Source organism: Tetrao urogallus (genome assembly GCF_951394365.1).
Source record: "Tetrao urogallus genome assembly, chromosome: 1".
Lineage (NCBI taxonomy): Eukaryota > Metazoa > Chordata > Aves > Galliformes > Phasianidae > Tetrao > Tetrao urogallus.
In genome coordinates, this window is record NC_136813.1 from 15922995 (window position 1) to 15944524 (window position 21530).

The following is a 21530-nucleotide window of genomic DNA, read 5'->3' on the forward strand; positions in this document are numbered from 1 at the left end:
TGATGAAATAAGTGTCTGGAGTACATTTCAGGAGTGAGGGGAAGGGAACGTACATTAAAGATAATGCCACAGTGGTAGTTGGCAGAAGTGCAACCGAAAACAAGAGAACTTCCTGTTTAACAAGCTGGAAATTCAGGATATTTTTCTTAGCTTAGTTAAATGGGATATGACCCTTGAGCCAAGTGTAATACTGCCGCTTTTTTCCTGGTGAAATTATGCTTGTATTTTATTTTTATAAATCACTTGTTTTCTATTTTGCTATAGTGTTACTATAATACTGTAAAATATATGTGTATATATATTTGTTTTTGTAACTAACTCTTGTGATAAAAGAGACTGGCTCTACACTGGTGTACAAGATGTCCCTCTGAGACAGTCATTCTGTATCTGGAGTACCTTCAGGAACACTGATGTTATGTTTTGAGTACAAAAAGCAATAGTAATTGTACTCATTTTTACAGACAACATTGCTGCTTCTGAAATAAAAGGAAATAAAAAGGCTCATCAGTGCATGCTGATAACAGAAGAATCTCCTCAAATAAAAATCTCATTCATACATCTAATAAAGTTTTCCAAATCATCCCTATGTTTAAAATTATGAACAAAGTACTCTCACATTCTCCTACTTTACACTTGGCACGTTTTTACAGCAGCATAGGCAACGAATTTCTGGTCTAATCTACGTTTCACTGAATTGTGTTTTCTCACAATTTTGACGCTGTGTCTTTGCTTTATATGTTAATGTTAACAGAGTGAGAGGAATCGTTTGTTTTCATGATGCTGACATAAAGCTGTGTTGATCCTTGGAACCAAAAGTGCCCTGTGCCTTTCACTGAGGAGTGACGGCGCTCTGCTGGGGTGCAGCTGTTTGCTCTCTGGAAATGGAACTTAGGAAAAGACTGAATAACAAACGCTTGGACAGTTTTTACTGTTAAGCAGGGATTAAAAAAATCCTGTCCTGTTTCCTGAAGTTTCTTTCTCATGCTTCTGACAGAGGAAGTTCTTTGGCTTTTTTATTTTTTAATAAGTGAAATACACTCTCACCGATTGAAATGAATATTGCATGAAAGTGTTTGGCAGATCCTGTCCTTCCTTCATGAGTTACAGATGCTCCACTTGAAAGGGAATACTTTCATCTTGCTGGGCTGCAATTTAGCCTCATTATTTGAAACAAACACTGAAACCATTAATATTAATTCAATTGTCTATGGAAAGTCTAACTTCAGAGGAAATAATACTCTGCAGTGCTGTTAGCTTGCTGTTTAGTGTCTAAATTGGCATGCTACCTCTGCAAAGCCTCATATAACCAATGGTAACCCACAAAGACTGTGCTAATTATTTTTGTTCCAGTAATTCGTTAATTTTTAAACATCAAAATTAGTGAATAGTTTCCAAAACTGTATTGTCTGTAAGTATACAGTTTCCTTGTATAAGAGTAGAAAAAGGGAAACCTGGGTAGAAATGCTCTTTAATTCTGAACAACGTAACCATTGGCAGAAATGTTTCTTCTGAAGATAAGGCAGACTGCTAGTTGAGAGCCTCATGCATTTACTATCTTAGTAAGCTACAGACCCAGGAGGACACATTATGCTGCATTTTGGTATTATTTTTTTTCCTGGAAATTGTCTTAGTAATGTGAAACACATTTAGAAGAGGTCATTTCTAAGAAAAATGAGCAGTGATCTGATATGGAGGTGAAGTTTGCAATGGATATTGATTTGTTGAAGACAGCTGTCTGCTTAAAATTGGCCACTTCTGATGTAACTTCTGTTGGACAAATATCCTCAGCCGCATGCAGTGCAATGCTGTGGATGTCAGCAGGTGATGCAGTTTGGAAGATACAACCTGACTGAAACTTTCCACTGTCAACGTTCTGTGGATAGGAATCGCATCAAACTGGTTGCATGGGGAGCTGCATCCTATTTAGAAAAAAACAGGATGTCCATCTGTGTGAGTGGAAATAGGGCTTGTTCCTATGGATAAAGAAAACTGAATGTAATTTCTGCAGTAACTGAATTAGTTAGGTCACTATTGTTTGTTACTATGAAACTCTGAATTTGTAAGTGTATGGGAAGTGCTGAGTCACGGCCTGAACCTCTGATTAATCACCTGAGGCGAGCCATGAGTCAGCCAGAGGAGCACAGGTGAAGGCAATTCACCTGTGCTGCCGGAAGGGGTGGAGCCAGGCTCCACCCCTCCTAGACCTATTTAAGAGCTGGCTACCAGAGGGGAAGGATCTCTTCTGGAGATCCCCTCTCTTGGTGTCTTCTGGTGAGCTCAGCCGAAGGGTAAGCTCTTCCACTTATTCTCTTTTGTGATCATTGTCTACCTTGCTTGATTCTCTCGATTATATTGTGATTACAACATCTTGATATCTGTTGATTAAACAACTATATTGCGATTATAGCATCTTGATTATACAATAAAATACACCCATTACATCACTGCTGCTTCTTGAGCTCACTAAAATGTTAGGCTTCATATTTGCAGGGACCAAGGAAATGCAAATACCTATAAAAGATCCTCCTTTTGAATCAGTTCATCTGTTAGGATTCACAGAATCACAGAATCACCCGGCTTGGAAGGGACCTCAAGGATCATGTAGTCCCAACCCCCCTGCCTAGCAGGGCCACCAAACATACACATTTAGACCAGGCTGCCCAGGACCCCATCCAACCTGGCCTTGAACACATCCAAGGACGGGGCATCCACAACCTCCCTGGGCAGCCCGTTCCAGGGCCTAACCACTCTCCTTGTAAAGAACTTCCCCCTAACATCCAACCTAAATCTTCCCTCCTTCAACTTGGATCCATTTCCCCTAGTCCTGCTATTGTCAGCCCTTTTGAAGAGTTTTCTCCCCTCCTGGGTGTAGGTTCCCTTCAGGTATTGATAGGCTGCAATGAGGTTGCCCCGCAGCCTTCTCTTCTCCAGGCTGAACAAGCCCAACTCCCTCATCCTGTCCTCATAGGGGAGGTGGGGTTGGACTCGATCTCTGGAGCTCCTTTCCAACCCCTACAATTCTGTGATTCTGTGAGGTGCTCCAGCCCCCTGATCATCTTTGTGGCTCTCCTCGGGACCCTCTCCAACAGCTCCCTGTCTTTCTTGTACTGAGGGCTCCACGCCTGGACACAGTACTCCAGATGGGGCCTCACAAGAGCCGAGTAGAGAGGGACAATCACCTCCCTGTCCCTGCTGACCACCCCTCTCCTGATGGAGCCCAGGATCCCATTTGCCTTTTGAGCTGCCAGAGCGCACTGCTGGCTCATGTTAAGTCTCTCGTCCATCAGGACCCCCAGGTCCTTCTCTGCCGAGCTGCTCTCAAGGACCACTCCTCCCAGCCTGTACGGGTGCCTGGGGTTCTTCCGGCCCAAATGCAAAACCTTGCACTTTGCCGTGTTGAACCTCATTAGGTTCACCCGAGCCCAGCTTTCCAGCCTGTCGAGGTCCCTCTGAATGGCATCCCTTCCTTCCACCGTATCAACCGCACCACTCAGCTTGGTGTCGTCAGCAAACTTGCTGAGGGTGCACTCAATTCCCTCATCGATGTCATTAATAAAGATGTTAAAGAGCACCGGTCCCAAGACAGACCCTTGGAGGACACCACTTGTTACCGGCCTCCACCTGGACATAGAGCCATTGACCACCACCCTCTGTCTGCGGCCTTTCAACCAATTGCTTATCCATCGGGTCGTCCACCCATCAAATCCACTTCCCTCCAATTTGGAGATGAGGATGTGGTGGGGGACCATGTCAAAGGCCTTGCTCAGGTCCAGGTAAATGACATCGGTCGCCTTCCCTTCGTCCACCAATGCCGTCACTCCATCATAGAAGGCCACAAGATTAGTTAGGCATGACCTTCCTTTGGTGAAGCCGTGCTGGCTGTCTCGGATCACATGCTCATTCTTTATGTGATCGAGCATGTTGTCCAGGAGGATCTGTTCCATGATCTTCCCAGGCACGGAGGTGAGACTCACCGGCCTGTAGTTCCCTGGGTCCTCCCTGCTCCCCTTCTTGTATATGGGAGTGACGTGACCCTTCCTCCAGTCGTCCGGGACCTCACCTGACAGCCACGACTTCTCAAATATGATGGAGAGCGGCTCGGCAACCACCTCAGCCAGCTCCTTCAGGACCCTGGGGTGCACGCCATCCGGCCCCATAGACTTGTATTCATTCAGTCTAAGGAGGCACTGTCGGACTTGCTCTGCCCTTACAGTGGGGAGGGATTTACCTCCTTGGTCCCCACATAGAGGTTTGGGGATTGAGCTGTGAGGAAGTCTTGTGCTCTTGCGAGGACTCCTTGGCAGTGATGCACCTTCCTGCCACTTTGGGGCTGAAGCAGTGTGAGGATGCCCAGTGGTGCCTGACTGTTCCTAGATATTGAGTGTCAGAATTTGGCTGTGTTTGTCACAGACAGGCAGGTGTTTGGGGCTTTTCTTTGCATTATGCTGGGAGAAGGAAGGGGTGGGGAGAGAGGCTGAGTGCTTTTCTAATAGCTGCAGAAGAAAGTCTTCCAATTCCCAGTGATGGGTGCTATGCAGTCTGACTGTCCTAAACCACGTATCCTGAGTGCTGGTTATTGAGAAACCAACTCTCTGTTGCCAAAGCACTATTCTACAGACCAGTACAGGAAAATTCTGCCATAGAGAACAGGTATTTGGCTTGTAGAAACTTCTCAGTATCTTCATTTGTTGACACAAAGCCCGTTTTTCATTCCCACTCAACCCCCCAGTGTTTCCTTTCCCAAAAGCAGAGAAAACTGAACTTAAAGATAGGAAATCACGTGCTCTGGAAGTGAAGTAAAGGTGTCAAAGGAGTAAAGCTATTTCCCTAAATGTAGTGGTGTTTCTGAGTCGCAGCTGGAACTCGTTTTATGGAAAGCTGGACAGATTGAACATAAAAGGTTCTTCAGCCTGCAGTGCCCTCAGCAACGTGATGGAATGGATTTTTCATTCACATGAGGTTAATTTCTTAATATTTGGGAAAGTTCTGTGATGCTGGAGATGCTGGAGATGTCCACACCTGAAGTGCCAAAATGGCCGCTCCCTAAGGTGCGTGGAAGCCGCACCACGGTGATTCTGGTGCAGGTGGGCAGTGGGAGGTTGCCTGGTTTTCCCATGTGCAGTATGTGAGCACAGTTGTATTACCTGGGTACCTACTTACAATATTTACATCTTTAAAAAATCATTTAAAGAATTATCTATACTAACAGATTTTACTTTCTTTAGTTCTCACCTGCCCCTCATATAAGCCCACGGACTTAGGATTCCTGGTTTGTTTTAATGATTATAGCATTTTTACAGCATGTGTAACCTCAATAGAGGGAGAGAAGATTAATGATTTTATGTGATTTTGTTTTTCACCTGGACACGGATCTTTTAGGTTCTCCCTGAAGGTGTTAAGACTTCCATAAGAAGAACTGCTTTGCTTCTACTTACTGTGTCCCAAATCTTCTTCTATCTGTGATAGCATTCGTCAGATTTCCCCCAGAGATGGATTTTCATTTATAGAAGACAAGGAATATATTTGTAGGGGTTTCTCAGGTCTGTGGGGCAACTAAAGAATGACAGCTTTGAAACCTTTATCCAGAAGTGCTCTGTACCAACTGCAGGCTATATGAAAAGAAACAAAAGATAAAGTAGATAAAGTACTTGTGCTTAGCTGAAATTTCCAGAAACCTTTCAGACACTGTACCCACGAGCTTACATTTGAATAATCCACTGTTTATTTTGGCCCAATAATAACTAAATGTGCATGCACTCAGTCAAAGGACAACGTGAATGTACATCCATAGCTGTGCAATGGCTGTGCTTGCAGCATGCACACTCCACCTCCGTTGTTCTCTGAGGGAATTTATCAGGAAGCTTAACTGAAATGTTCACAGGCAGAGAGCTGTAGTGTCAGCACTCAGGTCTCAGTGTGCCTCAGAATCACAGAATGGCCAGAGTTGGAAGAGAGCTCAGAGATCATGAATCTCCAACCCCCTTCCACATGCAGGGCCACCAACCTCCCCACTTAATACTAGGCCTCCTGAGCTGCCATGGGGGTCCATTTAGGACCACTTGTCAGCAGGAGAGTCTTTGCTATGTAAGTACTTCCCATGGGGAATTCCCAAATCAAGTGCTGACATGGAGAGAAGAACCTTATTGTGCTCCTGAGCTGCGTTCAGGTGTTTGGCACTTCAGGACTAAACTGGTACTCCTCGTTTAAAATTGTCATTCCATGAAGCTTGCCAAGGTATCTGAAATAACTCTTACATTATGCAGATCTTTAATGTGGAATTAATATCAGTTTATATGATTAAAATTTTAAAACAAAGTCAGACATAAATACATGAAGTAATATCTAGCCAGCCTCATTAGTGTCTTTCTCTGCTTGCCATCGCATGGGTCTGAATTTACTTTTTGTCTAGCAGACATTCAGACCAAGGATGGGTTGGTGTCTGGCTCTCTGCTGGGTGCCATGTGCATTATTGCCTTAGGCCCATTGCTCAAGGAGCTCGGTCCATTTCTGAAGTAGCCCCCTGTTGCAGAAAGACTTACAGAGGCTGTTTTAGAGTGACACTGGATACTGTGTTGCACAAACAGGATGTAACACAAGGTTATCTGCGGCTGTTCAAGGATGTAAAGCGTGTTGGGGCAGTGTGGGGTTGGGAGGAGCAAAACCCCCTGCAGTTCTACCCACCTCCCTTTCAGACGGTGCTCTAGGAATGAATGATCTTGCAAACTAAGGTGAAGTATTGCTCGGGGAGAGCAAGGTGGTGCTGGCAAGAAGTGCAGGCATTAGATAGTTATGAAGCACTTTGGAGAATCAGGGACGTTGCTTGCTTAACTTGTGGCATGCTTCTCATCCCCTTTTTCGTTTAGCAGTACAGACAGACTTTAGTTAGAACCAAATCCAAGGTGAATTACACAGCTCTTGCAGGCTGTGAGCCAGCCCTTCGGACAGTTGCCCTCCTTAGGCTTCCTCTTCCCCAGAGTGGCGCTGAGTGCAGCAGAACAGCTCCTCCTCACGCTGAACTGAGAACAGCAGGGAACAGATGAAGATACAAATTCCTGGCAGTGCTCAGTGCTACAATTAAGAATCACTTTGTAATAACTTTTTCAGCTTACAGAATGAAGTTTGAGTGCTGACACACAATCCTCTGCATGGAACCTCTGTGCTGTGCTCTGAGGAAATTTGCTCTGAAGAGGAAAAATAGTACAAATACGATATAAAGCAAATCTAGATCCCACTGTCACACACGCTTCTAAGCAGCAGAGCTCACTACAAAGTGGCTGAGCTGTGCTTTTTTGGGCAGGCAGTTCTTCTTTAGTCAGCTGCTATCATGGCAGCTCATTCATAATTATGCTTCACATCACAATGAAGCAGAAAATAGAAACAAAGACCAGCAAACCCTAGGAGGAAGTTTTTCACACAGAGGGTGGTGACGCACTGGAACAGGTTGCCCAAGGAGGCTGAGGATGCCCCATCCCTGGAGGCATTCAAGGCCAGGCTGGATGTGGCTCTGGGCAGCCTGGTCTGGTGGTTGGTGACCCTGCACATAGCAGGGGGTTGAAACTAAATGATCATTGAGGTCCTTTTCAACCCAGGCCATTCTATGATTCTATGAAACCTACCACATAGAATTTGTATTGATTTTTTAAAAATCTTCCTCAGAGAACACGTGGACTCATCAGTGCCACATTTGGTCCTCATGTGGAGACTTACGGGATGCTGCTCTTAGAAGAAAGGGAAGAAGAGTTTCTATTCTGCTACGGTTTGGAATCTGGGAGCTGATGTGGGTCACCCTGTAACTAAGAAACTGGAAAGCTAAACAGCAGACTGGAAATGCAAGTCAAGGTGTTTAGGTTTTAAACAAGCACTACTACTACCTGCTACAAATCTTTTAACTGCTTTAAAAATAATCAAATGAAAAATAGTCAAATCAAGAGAGGATGCCTTTTCTGTTACAGACATGAAGCTGGAATAAACTGTCCTTAAGACTAAACACCTAACCAGCTAACACTGCTCTCCTTTTTACCTAATATTGCTCAGATGTTAAATAATATTTCTCATAAGATGAGACTACGCTTGGCTTTTAAGCACAGTTTGTTGGGCTTTTGTTGTCCCAGACAGCAGCATGAATCCTAAATTACCTCATTTTCAATTATGTAAGTGTCAGTGAGAACAGCATCTGGCTCTTTGATTTTGTTTTGCTGTGTTGTATTGACTCACTACTCCGATCAGTCGGTGATGTGTGCACACACCTGGACGTTGCTCAATACCTATTACATCACGCACGGAAGAGCCCCTCGGCTATGCCAAACACACAGAGAGCTGACTGATGCCCTATCAGCACATAGCAGTCCTACCAGTGTAATTAAACCACTTTTTAATCTTTTTATTTAGGTCTGTGAAAAGCACTGTGGCTGCAATCCGCCATGTGACACACCAACTGTTTATAACCATCTCTTATCTGTTCATCTGAGTTCTGTCATTTACACACCAGGTCTCGCAAGGCGATGGCAATAGATGAGGTATTGTGTGAAGGTAGATCTTACATGGGGAAAGATAACAAAGGCCTTTGAGACTGCGGCTCTCCTCAGGATATGCACTGATAACATAAAGCAACAGTGTCCCGTCATCATTTAGTTCCAAATTAGCAAGGTTTACATTGCATGGAACACAGAAGTAAGCTTGTGGGTTCCATGTTTGCACCGTTCCTTCTGTCCTGGCCAACTCCTTCCTTCAGTCCTCGTCCTGATGATTTCAAAGCCTCATTACAGATGTAGCTGAGGGGTCTTTTTGTATTCTTCTGTTGTAAAAGAGTTACTCATCGCTTGATTGAAGGCACACTTGAAGCTGCTTTCAATTAGACAACGCTTAAAAAAGGGATGTATGTAAAATCATGCTAATAAATTAATCTGATGGCATAAAAAGAGAAAATATTTTTTAATTTCTATTCCGTTGTGCTGCCCAACTAATCTTTATAGGTACGAATGTCTCTGTAACCAAGTGATCTGTACACTGAGGAATTTAATGGATTTCTTAGCTGGAGGAAGAGGCTGTCACAGCATGCCCAGTATATAATGTAAGTCACTTACTTTGAACGCTGGCTTCTGCAATGCATTCAACAGATCCATTTTATGAAGAACTCATTATTTCGCTATTGGTCTTCCAAAGCCTTCCCATAAACTAATTAAAATTTCCCAAAGAATGTTTTATCAGGAAGAAAATTAGGGTATCCTTTTGTGGAAGGCTACAGGTTTTTTACTGTATCAAGGTGATTTATCATTGTGCAATAGTAGGGAGCAGGTGTTTTTTATGAAAGATTCATAAGCTCAATCCTACAAATGGATGCCTGGCCTTTGTGACCCATTTTACCACATGCAAGATGACACACATCTCCTACTACTGAGAGCAGTAAATGTACAGAGAACAAAAGTTCCACGTTTGCTCTTACGAGATTGCCCAGTGTTCTTCAAAAAATACAATCAAGAACAAAATAAGCTAACTATAACATTTATTTAAGTTCATATATTGTTGTATTACAACCTTGATTAACAAAACCATACCAACAGGAAAAAACAATAAATGAAAATCTTACTATGTTATCCCAAATGCTAATAAAATTTTGTGTCTTTAAATAAAGGTACTAACCTTCAGAGTAATTCAAAACTATAGATAAACAATCTTGGTGACTGCAACAGCGGTACATTTAAAAACACACTGCAAAGGACTGTTAAGGGCATGGGATGCAGCCTACATATTGCTATAGAGCAGTGTGCATGGCATAATTGCCTATGTGACTTGCCTGTGGTGTGAAACAGTTTCTCAGTAAAAGTCATGATAAAGGCGATTAGTATGTGCTTATTTCCTTAAAGATGAGCACCACCTGTGTCTGGAGTGAACTTCAGAAATGAGCGTCACATTGGGACTGGCACAAAAGTTGTGCCATTCACAGGTCCTTCTATCTGACTCTGCAGCTCACTGCACAAGATGGCGCATGGAATTTTCCTTCAATAAGTTACAAAATCTCATCCATGGCAACTTTTTTCACAGAATGTGTCCCAAACGGCATGCGGGAAAACGTGAGGAAAAACAGACACTGGGGAAAAAATAGCTTGCTTTTCTCTACTAACTCTGACAGAAAGAAGACCCAAAAGTCACTGTCAATACATTTGAACAGACGCTGCCAGCATTCTTCCAGCTCTTTCAAAAAATCTCCTCTTGCAACAGCTGCCATTTTGCAGAGTCCACTGGGCTTTGGCAGACACGTGACAGCTCTGAGTGAATATGTTACACAAAATCTTTGAGTACAGTAATATTTACATTAGAACATGATCCAGTTTCCTTTCATTGAACAGATATATTCTTCAAAACACACAAAACACTGAGATTTTCTAATAAACTTGTGAAAAAATTCAATATATATGGGAATTCATAATGTATTTCTTCAATGGATTAGAGGGGAGGCATCTGTACGTATTTCAGGCAGTCAGATCAATAACATATCCTCTGCACTTCTTTAAAACAATTGAACTTCTGGCAATTCACTGTGTAACTGCAATCATCTGATTCAATGCATCTTTTGGCAAAATCACTGTAATCAACCAGCAAGCACTGGTCTATCTGTCATGGTGCCAGAAAGCACTAGAGATCTTGATTCCGTCATCATTTTTTCTCTAAACAGAAAGATATTGAAAAGCTCCAGCTATCTTCTTATCCCAGGGTTTTCCTTGCGTGTTTTAGAACACTTTGTGATATAAATGGGGAGCAGGTTGAAAACTGGAGGAGTCACTGATAAATACACCACGTGTTATCTCCCAGTACTGAGACTCAGTGTTTCCTGATGGAAATTATTTTAATGAAAGGTAATCACATCTACTTCCCTCATCCCTTGGAAAAGAAATGTAAAATCATTAGATGTTCCTGTAAGTATACCACAAGTAATACAAGATAAACTGACAGGATACAACAAGTTCAAATCATATTTTTCCTCTTTATGTTTTGCCATGATTCCATCACGTTGTAAACGAGAAAAAAGCTGGTGCTGTTAATTCCGTGCTCTTACTAAATGAGATTATCTTGTACACAATAAATTGATTTGCCACCCTGGCCTATTCACTACAACTTGATCAGAAAAATGAATAGTGTCTGATGTTCCATTATTGATGTGATGCACGTTAATGATGTTTTATTCCTAAGGCGATGATAAATGAGGAGGAAGTCCGAAACAGTATCCTGGTTTCAGCTGGCATACATTTTCTTCTTCCTAGCTAGGATTGTGCTGTGTTTTGGATCTGTGCACTGATAACACACCACTGTTATAGCTGTAGGTGAGCAATGCTCAGATGCTAAGCCAAGGAGACTCCATCTAGAGTACTGCATCCAGGCCTGGGGCCCCCAGCACAGAATGGATGAGGAGCTGTTGGATTGGGTCCAGAGGAGGCCACTAAGATGGTCAGAGGGCTGGAGCACCTCTCCTGTGAGGAAAGGCTGAGGGAACTGGGCTTGTTTAGCTTGGAGAAGAGAAGGCTCAGGGGAGACCTCATTGTGGCCTTCCAGTACTTTGAACGGAGCATATAAACACGAGGGGGAGAGGAGACATTTTACACAGGCAAATAGTGATAGCACAAGGGAAATGGTTTTAAACTAGAAGAAGGGAGATTTAGATTAGATATGAGGAAAAATTTCTTTACTCAGAGGGTGGTGAGGCACTGGCACAGCTGCTCAGACAGCTGTGGGTGACCCATCCCTGGAAGAGCTCAAGGCCAGGTTGAATGGGGCTCTGGCAGAGGGGGCAGCTCTGCCCATGGCAGGAGGGTTGGAACTGGAGGGGCTTTCATATTCCTTTCAACCTAAGCCATTCTATGATTTACAATTCTATGATTCTATGACTCTATTAAGTATGTCTCAGCTCCATGTGCTGCCCTAACAGTGAGTTGCTGGGGTTGCCCAAGGATCTCTGAGTTGGAAAGATGGAAAAACGCTCAGCACTGCAGGGATTGTGGATTCGGGAATCTAGTTCCATCCACCTTGTCTTTTTCAGCTGAAATCAGTTAATTCATGCAAATAGACATTTAGCTTTCATTCTGTAGCGATTTTGTGCATCCAAAATGAAAACACCATGAATACCAAGTACTGCAAAATGATGCTTCAAGTACCTTGTCTAAATTTGAGGAGAGCACTTGCTGCAACACCTGGCAAAGCTGTCCATCAGTTGAAAACTATGTTGAAAACCACTAACCTGCAGTGCTTCCATCCTACTGAGAAACTAACTCAGAAACAGCATGCTACTATGGTTACTCTATTTCAACTACAGGGTAGTACTTGCAGAAACAGACTCTTAATCAGGTTTGGGTCCTTTGCTAGAGACAGTAGAAAATATGCAACACATAATGAGGCTCCTAGCAAGCAGACAAAGCTGCTTAAAGAATACGCATTGATGGTCTCTCAGGAATACGCAAAGGAAGTCAACCTGGCCCACAAATATATTTATATTCTCTAACAACTTTCAAGTGGCTCACAAGAAACGAGTTCCAGCCTGTTGTACTTACTTCTAAGACAGCTTTTTATGTTTTTACTTTGATGCTCAACTTTGTTTCCTGTGGATCATAGTTCCAGCTGCTTTCATCTCCACAACGCATCCATGACTGCATGACTTTGAGAAGACTGGGGACAATCAAAAACATTGTTTAATTTATATTACTGTAAAGAGCCTTGTTTTACAACACCGCACAGCAAAAGAAGTGCCCAGCTCTGCACTGTACTGAGCAACTTGAGCAGCAACACAGCACTAAGTGCAGCTCTTATCTCTGAGGGTCAGTGCACTTCAGAACACAAGGATCTGTTCCTGTAGAGCCTACTAGTTCCGTTATATCAAAATACCCAAATCCCTCAACTTACCACAGTTGTTCTGAAAAAAATAACTGGGTAAAACTCAGTTCTCCAGTTTAGATCTGCAGAACTACTCCAAATGTGGTTTTAATCCTATCCAACATCCTCTTTATTATTTCTTAAGATATGACCATCATATCCAAATCCTTCCTGGAGTCCCTTCCTAGCCAACATCAACTTCTCACGGTGCCTGAAGATACATTTTCTTCCAGTACCTCCAGAACTCTTGAGGGTCCTGACATGGGCTGTCCCTCTACAGCTGGCCATACCACAGCAGGTGTTCCACCACAGACAGCAGGGTGTGCAACACACTCCTAACCTGTGTCTGTTGATGGAACAGTGGGTAGTTCTGAAGCACATCTGAGCAGTACATTACCGTAAGCAGTCTGAGCTTGCAGTTGGTTTCTTCTCTTCCTTGTTCCTTGTCAGTGAGTTCTGAGCAGTGGATATAATGCTAAAACCAAAGGCATTTTGTAATTCTGCAAGGTCCTCGAGATCTGCCATAGAACTAATCTATGGTAGGTAAATCAAAATCAAAGACAGAGTAAGCAATTCCAGACAGTTCTCACCAGGAGATATGCTCAGTGTATTCTGTCCCACAGCTACCAACAATTCAGTAAGTTGATCTAATGCCTGCTGTACTTGTCACTGTTAGAAGCTGACACAAAGTGAAACAAAATAATGACTTTTTAAGGCTTGTTCCTAACTGCAAGCAAGTCATTACCATGGGCTTCCACCATGACAACATGTACAAACAAAGTTGTTTGGGTACACACATGATGTGCAGTTCCAAGTGTCTTTGTAAACCATTTCTTTAGTGTCTTTGAACTGTTACTGAGCAACAGGACAGTAAAGAAACATGAATAAACGAACTATTAACTAGAACAATCTCATCCAGTAAGAGACAAGGAAAACCTTGTAAGCATTTCACTGACTTCATTTTATCTGAAAAATTGAGACAATCGTAATTAGGACATGTAAAACACACCCACTTGGGAACCTGCTCTTCCATGAACAGAAGGGACACTCACAATAGGCAGCTGTTTCCAGGAGTTCATCTTTCATCAAGGTTGGGACAGTAGAGCCTTACTCACAAAGCAGGACGGTGCTCAAAATCTTCTTTTCTTGCCCAAGATGTATCATCAGGTCTACTGCTTAGACTGCCTAGACATAGGAGCTATTTTTCATAGATTAAGCTGGTAGCCAAGAGTGAAGTAAAAACCAAAAAAGCAGATTACCTACCCATAAAGGAACAAAAAATCCTATCACACTTTTTAATCAAATCTGACTTATGTTAAATAGGGCTGGATGTGGTGCTGATCCTGTCTGCAGTCACATCTGATGGCTGAGGTTTATATCACACAAACTAATCACAGCAGGAGTGCATCTTTTCTGAAAACAAGCAGAAGGATTGAAATAGAAACATAAGAATAATATACAGATTTACTGGTAGCATAATTGGTATACATCTTCCTCGGTATAGTGCATAAAAGAGCTAAAGAAAAATATAAAATATGATTAAAACCAGCAATAAAGCTAAGCAAAAAGAACAACAACAGCAAAAGCTTAAATTGAAAACCAAGAAATTTCCTGATGGATGTAAAAACCAAGCTGAAAAGATATCCAGTAATGGGCAAATCTGCATGATCAGTGGCACAATATCCATGAGTTATAAGGACTTCTGGGAGTCCAAATATTCCAACTACGATTCTCATAGAAATAGAATGTACCTTCTATGATCTCTGTAGTAACACAAAGAACACAGCCGCTGGTTAAAAGAAAAAGCTATCACCATTTCTGCCTCAATACAATTAATAATGGGCTGTAATTAAACTACTTATGGTCTCTTCCTTTTTTGATGCATAAACGGAGTTTCCATTATTGTGAATGAGATCACGCATTTTGGTGAGTGAAGAACAAGCTTATAAGTGATGATACTTATATAAGTTTCATTTTGTGAGGGGAAAAACCCAATAGATCAAGAAATTTATGCAAGGAAAAAGGATTTTTTACTACGTGTAAATATTTCTGTAGAAAAAGATGGAAAAATAACTACAGAAAACTATTCCCAAATGCTAATTGGATGACGTGCATGCTGAGTATTCCTTGTTGGTGACCAACCTTGCTGAGACCTGGGGCATTGCTTGTCACCATCCATCAAAATATCTCCTCTCAGGCACAATTTCAGTCAACACATTTATTTTATCTTCACACTCACTTTGCTTCCTTAATAAAATGTGATTGTAATTCTGCCGTATACAAAAACAGAAACAACAAATGCATGAAAAATACTCTAAGAGGGAAAGCTGGAATTTAAATCAGGGGCTTCCAGCTTTCATCTCTAGCTGTTGTTTTGAGTATACAAAAGAAGGTTCTTTTAAAAGTGTCTGTACTATATCAAAAGTTCAACATTTATAGAAAAATCACAGGATTATCCCTCTACTCACCCATAAGACTTGTGAGAGCAATTGAGGGAGCTGCAATTGTTCAGTTTGAAGAAGAGGAGGCTCAGGGGAGACTTCATTGCTCCCCACACCTGCCTGAAAGGAGGTTGTGGTGAGGTGACAGTCGGCCTCTCCTGCTCTTCTGAAGGTAACAGTGGTAGGATAAAAAACAATGGCCTTAAGTTGCACTAGAGGAGGTTCAGGTGGGATATTAGGAAAAAATTATTCTCAGAAAGAGTGTTGAGGCATTGTCACGGGCTGTCAAGGGAGGTGATGGAGTCACTGTCTTTAAAGGCATTGAAGGAACGTGTGGATGTGGCACTGAGGGACATGGCCTTGAGCGGTCACAGGCATGGGCTGATGGCTGAGCAGATGATCCTGGCAGTCTTTCCAACCTTGATGATTCGATTCTCTGATTCTTGTTTGTCAGACACAATACTTCCTCCAAAATTCTTAATAAGCTTAATTAAGAGTATGGAAAGTTATCCCAGTGCCACACTGCCTTTCTGAACTCATTTCTTTCTACACAGTGTTTGCTTCTACCTCCTTACTATGTTGGAAAGGTATTTCTAGAAGCAGAAAGTCATGCCCCTACATTACAAAGTGCTTCCTTCATTAAGGCCAGTTAGAAGCACTGGGAAAGGATTCCCATGTGCACACCTCTGTTCCCTCTCCTTCCACCCTGCTCCCCGGGGCAGTCGAGGAGATTCCTTCCATTCTCTCCATGACTCTCTGTGCCCCCTGCTCTGGGGTTGGGGGCTGCGAGCCCCGACGCCTCTGCTTGCCCACTTCAGTGTCCTGTTGTTGGGTAAAGCTTCCCTCCCTGGCACTCAGCCTGTAGGAACAGTGGTTTCCAGCAGGGGAGGTAAGAGCTTTATTCGCTTGTTTCAAATTAAAGGTCGAGCTTGCAGTAGTACCAATTTCTCTCAGGACTGTAAGCGGAGAATAAGAAGAAAGAGCTTTATTTCCTTAAGACGCAAGAAGGGAAGAGTGGGCCCAACATGCACCAGCTGGGAAAGTCTTAACAGCACCCTGGGGCAGCTGCCTGACAGGGCTCAGAGAGCAGGGAAATGGAACTGCCTGCACCAGCTCTTTTGAAACTGTCTGTATGTGCCTTTATATTTTCACACCATGTCCATCTCTTCGGTTCCAACTCAGAATCTCATTTTGCATAAATCAGAGGTTATCAGATCACCTCATCAGTCCCTTTATTTCTGGATAGCACAGTTCATCTCATCATCAGTTAAATATTGTAGCAACTTACACACTACTTTGACCTTCTTTGTCAACAACATGAAGACCTGATAGATCACTTCTGTATTCAGACTGTAATAGAGATTTTAAAATTCGTCAGATGAACTAGAGACTTTATTTAATTTTGATTTGTTAATCCATCTCATCATAAAGCATATTAACCTTTATATTCACCAAGTGCAAAATGTAAGAAATATATTTAAAAATAAATCTTTAAAATATAGTTAGTGCTGTCATAATCAGACACAGAAGCAAAGAATACATGCTCTGGTTAAGCCAGGAGATAGATAGTTTCAGCTAAGTTATTGTCTTTTATTTAGTAAGCTTCAAAGTCCTTGAGTGAAGAAGACATAAAGGACTGGAAAAACCCATCCTAGATTTACTGATGTCATTATAACTTGATTTTAAGACCGAGACTTTGAAACAGTGATCAAAAAGCTGTGCCAGTTACAGAATTCTCTTTGAAAGAAGATCCAAGTTTGCTGACTCACAAGATATCTTTCAGAAGGTGCTCAGGCCAGTTTGAAGAGCCAGATCTTGACAGAGGCTTTCATCAGTACTGCAGAAAGTAATTATGTGTAATTTCATATTAAATTAAAATGCAAAGCTGAATCCAGACATATATTAATTTGATGATACAGGAAGAATATAAACATATGTACATTATTATACAAATGTGTTGCTATAGATGTATTATAAGCATGTGACATTCATTCAAAGAATGGAGAGGACCCCTACTAGGTGCTAACCCAGCTGAAAGCGCAGGAGATAGTTTCTCTTCTGTGAGTGAATTCTGCTTGGGAATAGTGAAATGCCAGGGGAGTTGCCATGGCTGTTAGGTCTTGAGGTGCTAGCAGAGCAAGTGTTCGTGAGCCCTATGCCAGGAATGTTCTTCTGAAGTCAGAATGTAATTTGACAGCCTACCGTTCAGGATTTGTTTCTTCGCTCATAATTTCAAATGAAAGTTTGTTTCAGCGGTCAGTGGAGAATTTTTCTTCATGAACTAATTATTTTTTCAAGCAAGAGAAAAAAACTTTATACATTTTGAATCAATTGAATTACAGTCTTTCTTACGTGAAAGACAGTCCAAATTTGTTCAGTCTTCTTTCTTAGGCAGCCCACTTTAAGTCTTTGCACTCAAACAGAATGTATTTATTTTATCAGAAAATATTTCTAGTGAAATTGCTGAGCTACAGGAAAGAAATTTTAATACTTTATTAGCTTGTATGTAACTTCTTACTTCTTTAGGGTGTCGTCTACTGTTGACAAATGATGGAGTGATTCAAGGGAATTAGTTTGGGGGACGGCTTCACAAGGTACTAAGTCATTAGAGATAGGATGCTGTGTGGCCAGAAGATGCCCTGCATCTCAAATGCGAAGATATCGGTGCCACTTTTTTCACTTCTCTATTTAAATTCTTTTCACTCAAAGTCTTCATTGGAGCATGTAACTTTGCAGACCTTATTTTTTTTTACAAATATAAATGCACTTAGCAAAAATTCTATGCCATTTACTCTAATGGGATTAGAAACTGACCTTTCTATGTGTATATTGCTTGTACTCCCCATATGAAGTGATTTTATAATGGCTTCCTTAACAAGATAATCCATCAAGGAACTATGTCAACTGCATCTAGTAACCTACTTAACAGATCCGGTTTGGCAGCTATTACACATTAGTGTGTGTCATCAAAGCTGGGTGTAATTTATATTAAACCACTGTAACAAACACATTTGACAGTAGGCCACAGTTCCTAGAAAAGGAAGATGTTCACTTATGAGCAGAATAATTTTTTGCAGTAATTTGTCTTGTGGCTGGAAAGGAGAGAGCACCTACTGCTCATCAAATTCAAGTATATGGTTGACTTTGGCAACAGAGTATACAGCTGTGAGTTCATGTAGGACTTCACAAAGATCTCATTTCACTTTGGTGCGTGAACAGAAATAAGGCAGTAACTCTCCCTAGAGGAGACTTTCTTGGGATCTTCAGCAGACAGATTGCCTGTCTGAGTTGATTATATTAAGTTTTACAGGGAAGAGGCAAATTTCCTGTGGATTTGTTCATTTTGAAACAAAAGATCCAATTGCTATATGTATTTCTGTCGCTAGAATGGAACAATGCTGAGTGAAAGGTACTATCTTGGAGCAGAGTAAGTAGTAATAGCCCCTGTCTTCATTTCAATGAATGATTCACTACATAAATGCTACTGCTAATAGTCAGAAAAAAAAAAACAACAAACCAATCATGTTTTTTGGATCTTTGGGAAGGTCTTTCTCACTTTTTTTTCACAGAAACATTTCCTTTCTTGTAGATAATTAGAATTTAGATACTATTTCATAAGAAATACTTTGAATTATTCTGCATCTTACATCTGTAGTACTCACATTTAAGTATTGCCAAATATTTACCTCCAAGATGATCTAGTCCAAATATCCACCTGTCACCACCACGCCCACTAAACCATGTCCCTCAGTGCCACATCTTCATGTTTCTTGAACACCTCCAGGGGCGGTGACTCCATCACATCCCTGGGCAGCCTGTTTCAACCCTCACAACTCTTTCTGAGAAGTAATTTTTCTTAATATCCAACCTGAACCTCCCATGGTGCAGCTTAAAGCCATTACCTCTTATCCTGTCACTGTTATGTGGAAGAAGAGACCATCTCACCTCAACCTCCATTCAGGCAGCTACAGGTAGCGATAAGGTTCCCCTGAACCTCCTCTTCTTCAGGCTCAACAATCCAAGTTTCTTCAGCTTCCCTGTAAGACTTGCGCTCCAGACCCTTCACAGCCCTTCTCTGAACATGCTCTGGCACTTCAATGCCTTTCCTGTAGTGAGGGGCCCAAACTGAACACAGTACTCGAGGTGCAGCCTCACCAGAGCTGAGAATAGAGGGACGATCCCCTCCCCGCCCCACTCCTGCTGCCTGCACTATTGCTCATACAATCCAGGATGCCATTGGCCTTCTTGACCACCTGGGCACACTGCTGGCTCATGTTCAGCCAGCTGTCAGCTAACAACCCCTTTTCCACCATGCAGCTTTCTAGCCACTCTGCCCCAAGAGTGTAGGCTTGCACGGGGTTCTTGTGACTAGAGTGCATGACCTGGCCCTTATTCTCATTGTGCCTCATACAATTGGCCTCAGCCCATCAATCCAGCCTGTCCACATCTCTCTGTAGGGCAGAGATTCTTAATCCCAGGCAGATTGACACTTCCTGCACACTTGGTGCTATCTGCTAACTTACTGAGTGTGTTCTCAGTCCCCTCATCCAGATTATCAATTAAACAAGACTGGTCCCAGAACCAACCCCCGGGAAACACCCCTTGAGACCATTCCCTCATCCACCAGATGGGTCACTTAGCCATAGGAGATGAGGTTGGTCAGGCACGACCTCATGAACCCATGCTGGCTGGGTTCCTTGGTTGTCCTGCACATATCTGCATGATCTGTACTGCCTTTAATTGACTTCCTTTGAAGTCCTTGAGCAGCCCTGCGGAGAAGGACTTGGGGGTCCTGGTGGACAAGGAGCTGGACATGAGCCAGCGGTGTGACCTTGCAGCCCAGAAGGCCAACTGTGTTCTGGGCTGTGTTAAAAAAGGGGTGGCCAGCAGGAGAGGGAGGTGATTGTCCCCCTCTACTCAGCTTTGTGAGGCCACAGCTGCAGCACTGCGTCCAGGACTGGGGCAGCACAGGAAGGACGTGGAGCTCTTGGAGTGTGTCCAGAGGAGGGCACTAAGATGATCAGAGGGCTGGAGCACCTCTCTGATGAGGAAAGGTTGAGGGATTGGGCTTGTTTAGCTTGGAGAAGAGAAGGATCAAGGGAGACCTCATTGTGGCCTTCAGTAACTTGAAGGGAGCATATAAACAGGAGGGGGAATGGCTGTTTACATGGGTGGACAGTGATAGGACAAGGGGGAATGGTCTTAAGCTGAGACAGGAAGGTTTAGGTTAGATATTAGGAGGAAGATTTCCACTCAGAGGGTGGTGACACACTGGAACAGGTTGCCCAAGGAGGCTGTGGATGCCCCATCCCTGGAGGCATTCAAGGCCAGGCTGGATGTGGCTCTGGGCAGCCTGGTCTGGTGGTTGGCAGCCCTGAACATAGCAGGGGGTTGAAACTCAAATGATCTTTGTGGTCCTTTTCAACCCAGGTCATTCTATATTTCTATGATTCAAACAGATACGCAAAATAATTCCTTTACCCTTATTCTGACAGCAAAATACAAAATGAGTGCCATAACCATCCACGGTACAGTTTTTCTTACATTATCAACCACTTGAAACACAAATCTCATTAAAATGCTGAAAAAAATCAGACATATACTAGTGTTTAAATCTGGTGAATTAAAACGTACTCATAAAATGTCTTGTACTCCATCACTGCCCTTTCAGAACACTTTTGAAAACCTGAAGCTGCAAAGGAGCTGATAATATCCTAGGTTTATGTAATGCTTCTTTTTGTTATTATCATTTCTTTGCAAGCTTCTCAAACGTGCTCAAACAGGTGATGTATGTTTTCCCTATCAGCTCTCCTCCCTAACTAAATAATTTACTTTCTAATGTAATGAAAGTCGGGCGTCAGCTTCCCAGGATGGATGCTTGAATCTAACATTCCATCAGGCAAACTTTGATCATAGGGCTTTTATTAATCTACAAGGCGGATCTGGAACAACACTTTCACGAAACTAATATATTAGTTATCTCGAGGGAAATCTTAAAAAACAGTCTAAAAATGTGCTGAATTTATATTTCAGCTATGGTCAACAGATGGTGATTTACTGGTTCTCATTTCGAAATGAAATTGATGTTGGGTATTTCCAAATGTGGGTGTTTAGATGTATTAGGACAGTATAAAAGGATGAATTTTCTGGAGTATTCACTGTATGAAGCTACTGTGAGGTGTAATAGATATTTACTCATTGCTGTTCAAGAACTATTAGAGAATAGCAGAA